The following is a 7,632-nucleotide window of genomic DNA, read 5'->3' on the forward strand; positions in this document are numbered from 1 at the left end:
AACCATCAATACCTATAGACAGAAAAATTTGTCCCATTATGCAACATGCCACATCCTAGTCATATTCCTGACTTCAGTACTCTATGGAATGTTCTTAACATTGCCTGGTTATGGATAACTCCGATCAGGAAACAGTAACAGACTACTCGAGACAGAAGGTGACAAAATCTTAATTGCCATGCTTACTGATGAGGAAGCTGATTTAAAGAATACATAAGTGTCCTTTACAAGGCTACCCAACTAACTGGTGATAGATTAATGATTTTGTCCACTAACTTAAGCTTTTCCCATTACATCATTTGTTCTTAAGATTCTTTGGGAGCCACAAACCTCTTTGAGCATCTGAGAAAAGCCACAGGCTTTATTCTTACCCAATGTATGTCTGCGGCACACATAAAAAAACTTTCTGCATACAATATCAGGGATCCCTTCTGCCTCATGCCTAGTGGGGTCTTGGTTATGGACCTTAGCTGTCAACACCATCCTGATGCTGTCGCCTTGAAAAAAGAACTTTTGGTGCTTTTTGCATCTTTATTCCCAACATCCTTCATGCAGCCTTTCATTCTTCCCTCTCTCTGTTTTCTAGACCAGAAAGATAGGAGCAGGAGATCTAGAAGCAACGACTTCTATGTTATAGTTTGGAACTGGTTTGAACCTGAAGTCTTGCCCCATGCATCTTTCGCAAATGTTTCAAGAAATACACAACCAGCTCCAAGAAAAACCACATTTCTGCCAAATCCCTCAGGAATGGGGCAAAGAATAAACTTTAGGAAAAATATAAATGTAAGAGTATGTCCTTACATGCGACAGTTCTAATTTTTATTATATCAAGACCATATGAAATGAGATAGTACCTCCAGATTGTGCTCACAGCACAGAGAAAAATTGCCAAAACTCATTGTTTCCTTTACCTCCTGCAAATGATGACTTGTGATTCAGCTGGAAACATATATCCAAACTAAAATGTTCTCATCAATTGTGGAATGAGTGTGTGTGTGTGTGTATGTGTGTGTGAAAAGTTGGAAACTCTCTGGATACAAAAAAGTGCACAGTGGTAGATATAAGAGGATGAAAGATAAGGAGCATTGGATCTTCAAAATAACAAATCGTTATTAGAATATTAGTGAAGGGGTAAGAGGAGGAGGCAAAGGGTCAGAGTGGAGTAAGGAGAGAGAGGAGAGAGAAGCATATGGAAATCAGATGGTCTGCTGTTCATCCACCCCCTGCAATTCTGTTGGTGGCCCAGAGAGGAGGCCTACTGTCCCCCCCAACCTCGCCTAAAGCCTCCAGATAAAACAGCAGGTGTACTGTTATGCTAGGAATGTCATAACAAAATACCACAGACTGGGTGGCTTAAACAACTGAAATTTATTTTCTCACAGTTCTGGAGGTTGGGAAATCCCAGATCAATGTGTCAGCCAGGTTGGCCTCTGCTGAGGCTTCTTTCCACGGCTTCCAGATGGCCACTTTCTTGCTGTGTCTTCACATGGTCTTTCCTCTGTGTGCACACATCCTTGGTGTCACTTTTGTATGCCCAACTTTCCTCTTACAAGGACACCAGGCAGACTGGATTTAGGACCCACCTCAACATAGCCTCATTTTAACTTAGGTACCTCTATAAAGGCCCTATTTCCAAATGTAGTCACTTAGATACCGGGGATTAGGGCTTCTACACATGATTTGGGGGAGACACAATTCAGCCCATAACAGCAGCATAGCTTATTAGCCCACCAGACTCATAAATGGCATTTGCAAAGGTGAGCAGAAGTTTTTGTGGTTTTTATTGGCATAATATTTCTGTAAGGTGAGTCATACAAGGTATGCTCGCCACTTGCCTTTTCAGCCATCAGGACTTGGAAGGTGTAAGATGCACAGTGACTAAATTGGCTCTTTGACCAAGATAGGTACCAAATCTTGCACCAGCTCTCTCTACAAAACAAAAGAAAAAACAAAGCAAAACAAAACAAAAACCAAAAACAACAAAAAACAAAACAAAACAAAAAAACCCTGAAGCATTTGGGACAAAAGGTTTTCTGTAAACCTGAGAATGGATTTCCAAGAAAGCTGCCAACACTAATATAAAGGCTTTGCTACCATCCAGCTCTCATTGCTGTGTTTACTCACCATGGTGGAACATTTCCAATCCTGTCAGCTTGTCTTTGATTTTACATTTTTTATAGTAACTTTCTAGCCAAATATCAATGCTGCTCACTATCTTTTAGATGTGCAAAATCAAAAGTTGCACAGTGGTTATGTTTTTATTTTATTTAAGGATTATTTCTATTTTTGGCAATCTTTGACAGCTCTTTTCAGCATGGGGGCTGCAATAAACCCATCGAAACGTTGGCTTTTATGGAGAGCAAAATAAGCCGGAGAATTATTTCACCCAACTAACTTGGGAGATAGATTCTTGTTCCCTTCAGCCTCTATAAATCCTATGTATCTCCATTACAGGGTTACCTCAGGAATGGAATTTTGTGTCTTGCTTGCTTGCATTTTATAAATTTTGTCTCGAGTACTTCACATAAAACAGAGAAGTATTTTTCATATCTTTTATTTAAAGTCAGGACATCTTCTGGGCCAAAGAGGTGGCTTTTAGAAATGGGGCTGGAACATGATAGTCTGCCCAAAATGGGAGACAAATCTAAAGTGTGCTGAGCTAAGAAACCAGACAGGTTTCAAAAACCTCTTACCATATTTATTTTTATATGTATACTTCATTTTGTGTCCGTTCCCATATGATCTGCCATCAATTACGCAGCGGTAATGAAAACCTCCGTGTGTTTTACAAGACAGAGGCACAATACAAGCAACTGGGGCCAGTGAAGCTGCCACTTTAGCTTTTTTTTTCTTATTGCCTGCCCCTGCACACCACTGACTCCTTCCTCTGCCCTGCATTTAAAATGCTTCCATTTGTATATCTCCTCCTTTTCATCTTTTAAAGTTTGCTGGAGAAATGATAGCGTTACGTTTCAAAGTACTTTGGAATCAGACCAGGAGTTGAAACCCTGGCTCTGTACTTGGCATGAACTTTCTTGCCTTTTCTCTGCATTAGTTTCCTCAACTTTCAATGAGTGCTAATATGAAGAAAAATGAGTGTATATTTATAAAACAGTTGGTCTAGTGCATGGCTACATCGTATAAGCACTCCATAATTGAAAGCTATTTTTATCTTTCTTATTCTCTCTCTTTTTATTGTTCTTCTTAATTTTGGTTCCCCCTCCTCACCACTGCCTCATCTCCTTTCTGGTCTTTATTACCTAGCCCTCTCTTTCCTCCCCAGTGAGGCAGTTAGTGTATGTATGCCTTTGCCTGTGACCTAATCCAGTGAGTGTCAAACAAGGGGCTGTATTGAGAAAGATTTTTAACTATTCAACTAGTTTACTCAAAAACCGGAAGGAAGCCTTACATTGATCTGTCATAACACTTCCTTGTTTCTTTTCTTTCGGCTCCAATTAAGTCAACTCAGTATAAAGACACTGATTCATGCTTATCAGAAGCTCTAATGAGGAGTTATAAATGTCTTACATTACAAACAGAGAGAACGAGGGGCACCTGGGTGGCTCCGTCGGTTAAGTGTCCGACTCTTGGTTTCTGCTCAGGTCATGATCTCACGGTTCATGAGTTCAAACCCGGCATCTGGCTCTGCACTGGCAGCGCAGAGCCTTCTTGGGATTCCCTCTCTCACTGCCTCTCCACTGCTCATGCTGTCTTTGTATCTCTCAAAATAAATAAACTTAACAAAATTTTTTTTTTAAAAAAAGAATGATTAACTTACAAATACACATTTTCTGGGAGTAACATCTTTCAACGTGTAGAGTCCATGGGGATTGGGGGAGAGAATAAATAAATTAAAGGCTTTGTATTTCTCTATTCTCTAACACCAAAGAGGTGTACTTTCACCTGTTCTAAATAATAGTGATATGGACCATGTTAGCATTACTCTTTAATTGAAAGATGCTTTGGTGTTGAGGCTCTCAGCCCTTTCACTGAGGGATACTATAAGAAATTGGCCTATGAATCACATGATTGTATTAATTGTTCAGGAATATTATTGAGGACATTATCTAGTATGTTGTTCAGTATGGCTTCTGTATGAAACCCATTTTACTATTTCATATTAAGATCTAAAAAACTTACAGTCAAATTCAAGTGTCAATTCTATGCACTGAAGTAGTCTTTATAGGCTTGCTAACCATATTATCCATAATCCTGGGGTTTAAAAAGTATTCATATTTTTCTATTTTATAATATTTACCTTAAATCCTCTCTAGAAAAACTAAGAGAATACATTAATAAATAATTCTCATCTCTTCCACTGACTTTTCTAACTTCTTAGCACTCACAGGTACCATTTCCTTCAGATGCCATTTCATTCACACACCTTCCTAGGCTCTGTTTATGTCTTGTGTGAGATCAATGACAATAATTTGGGGACATGTATAAAAGTGTGGGAGCTTGTTCTTTCTTCTCTCCTGACCTCTAGCATTTTGCTTGGCTTGCAGATGTTACTCAATGTTATTTGGTAAGAGGAAATCTATAGTAATAACTGGTACCCTCTATATCATACATGACTTTCCCTTGTGATCTTAACTTTGCTACTGAGGACCCTATTTTTTTCTCTTTTCTATATTTCTATTTCATTTTTTAAGGAATATGGCATATTTTATTTTGGAATAAATGTTGTATGTCACCTTGAGAACATGGACTCCAGATAAAATTCATCCTGAATTGCTCAGTTTGTACCCTATCTGGAAACAGCTAATTATTGCAAGCCAAATTATGCGCAGAATGTAGTTGGCTTATGCCACTTCTTAGTTTAGTAATTTACTATAGGTTATTGAAGCTATGTGGTATTTTAATTTTGCAAATTGCTTCAAGGGGATTTTGGTCATTTACCCCTAGCCTTTATTAGGTAAGATACACATGTAACATCATTTTGCAAAGGAGAGTTAAGATATTGATAAAAGATAGCATGTGGCTTAGCACACTTTGAAGGTCACGGATCTGGAATAGGACTTCTTGGGTTTGAACTCTAAATTCTTTACTTACTTGTTTGTCACGTGATTTTGAACAAGTAACTTAGTTTTTCGGTACTTTGTTGTTTTTGTTTTTTAGTCTGCATAGTGGGCTTAATAATGGCACTTTTAGTTTAGTTCAGAGCCTGGTGCATAAACAGTATTATTTTGTTGGTGATTTTTAATTTTCAGGATAAAACTGTCAAAACTGGTCTGCCATGAACTGAAACATAATTATACTTAATTGCCCAATTTCCATGTCTCAGGGCCCTTTGTTATCAGGTTCCTCTTTTCCAGAGAAATCTGTCCTTTACTCCAGTATTATACTTGGACACTGGGCAATAAGAAGAAATGGTATACGTATAAAACGAACCTGAAAAAGAAGTTGATGATTTAAATAAATGAGCATTGTTTCTTATAAAACCCAGGAAAGATAAAGAGCCCCACTCAGTTCATTAACCAGTTACTAAATGGTGTTTGTGTTATCCCCATGAATACTAAATGAATTCATTATGATATGTGCTATTACAGTGAATAGCAAATGAATTCATAACGATGGGCTCCATAAAAATATTCCTAATGGGGAAGTTATGCATTATCAAGCTGGTTTCTAGAGTAACTGAGGCTTACATTTAAATGGGGGACATAAATAATACCAGGCACAACATTGGTTAGTTGGAGTTATTTGAGTAGGTTCTACAGAACCGAAAACACAGTTCATGTCTTGGTGATGTGTCCATAGCCTCACATGACTCTCAGTTTTTGGTTTCTGTCCTTTATTACTGGTGGCTGATGCTTAATATTGTCTTGGATTCAAAGAGAAGGATGCGATTATATGCAGCTGGTCAACAGTAAACCTAAGTTTTGTGATGACACAGATCAGGTGAGAAAGTCTTGCAGGGTTTTCAACCTTTCCTGCCCAGAGGCTATATGAAGGAATGGCTGCCACACTTGACCAATCTGCAGCTCAGTTGCTGGCCATAAACTCCAGTGAACCCCCTCATCTGCCCACTTTTTCTCAGCAGAAGAATAAAATAAATTTTAGAATTAATGACATGAATGGTGTACCCTTGAAGTAATATTTGAATTTTATTGACCATCGTAAATAGATTATGAAGTCATAGCAGCAACAAAAGCACAGATGGTGTCTTATTATAAACCTGCAAACTACGAGCGATGAGCCTGAAGACCACTCAGAGGGCACTTGTGGGCCATCAGTGGTCTAGAAATCACACTACGATAGCCTCTCATCTAAAGGTATAATTAATTTCTTAGGAAAAAAATGACACAGCTTCTTGGTTCATAATAAAATTAAAATACTTCCAGGGCTTAATTTTCAAGAACCAGCAGTTTTACATGTCACCCTAATTTATGATTACATTTGAGCTTATGAGAGTAAAAATTTAGCAAGAAGTGTAAAAAGTAGAATAAATAGAAAGTAGAACTTTTCTAATGTAAGCAGTTTAACAATTCAATTAAGTAACATTACTTGCAGCCTACAGTGTGCAAAGCATTGTGTGAGGTACATAAATAAGACATTGTTGGTCTTCAAGAAAGTTTCCATATAGTCCATCATGTACACATTTTGGGGCACGGAGATAAACATTTTAATCTAATGCTAGCACAGAGTACTGTACGAGGAGCACTCCCAGCTCCAAGAGTTCCCCTCCAGATTATAAGGAAATTCTTAAAAATAACTGGATTTGCTAGTGCCTGGGCCCCCTGCCCCTGCAAGGGAGAGGAAATGGAGCGAGCACAGCAAGTGTGTTCTCACTCAGAAATCGATCCAATTCTGAGCACAGCTCTTGTAATCCACCAGCTCCTCAGGTTGAAACTACAAGCCAATCTCCTTCTCTTCACTCTCCACAGAATCACTGCCTTGGATAATGTTTCTGCCAACTTGGATGCAGATGTCCCCATGGATGGTCCCAGGCTTGGAGTCTTCAGGGGTGGTCTCCCTGAAGCTCGCTGGACCTGTCTTCACCACTCCCAGAGCATGGCAACCACAGGTCCTGATTGCACGTACTTCACCAGGCTGGCAAAGAGTGGATGGTCTTTCAGATCAATGTATTGTTCCTTGAGAAGGTCTTGAATTAATTTCAGAAGTCTGAATTAATTTCATAGCAATGAGGCGGGATCCCTTTTGCTCAAAACACTTGATGACCTCTCTCCCATGAGGCTGCGCCAGACCCCATCAGGCTTGATGGCAATGAAGGTGTGTTCACTGTTGGCTGTGGTGCTGGGGATAGAAAGCCCTCCATCTGCTTGGGTTGCAACTCCATCTGGGGCCACCCCATCAGGTACATATTGAAGCATGATACAAGTTAGACTAGGATAAGACTTAGAACCAACACACATTCATTATGGAACATGAATAGTAGCAAAATGACAGCAAACATTTCTATAGAACTTGCTAGGTGCCACGAACTTTTCTAAGCACTTCACATAAATTAACCCATTAGACCTTGTAACAAGCCTGTGATGTAGGCACTATTGTTATCCCCAATTTAAATGTGAGGAAACTGAGCCACAGATGGTTAAGTAACTCAGAGATACCTAACTGACCAAGACCTTTTCTTGCTTTCCTTCCATGATAGAGGGTTGTTGCTGAGAA

General features: G+C 39.1%; 1 pseudogene; it reads right to left on the bottom strand.

Moving 5' to 3' along the window:
* Positions 1 to 6,687: 6,687 nt before the first annotated feature.
* Positions 6,688 to 7,334, bottom strand: LOC115519760 (annotated as a pseudogene).
* Between the last annotated feature and the right edge of the window lie 298 nt (positions 7,335 to 7,632).

Source organism: Lynx canadensis, chromosome C1 (assembly GCF_007474595.2).
Source record: "Lynx canadensis isolate LIC74 chromosome C1, mLynCan4.pri.v2, whole genome shotgun sequence".
NCBI lineage: Eukaryota > Metazoa > Chordata > Mammalia > Carnivora > Felidae > Lynx > Lynx canadensis.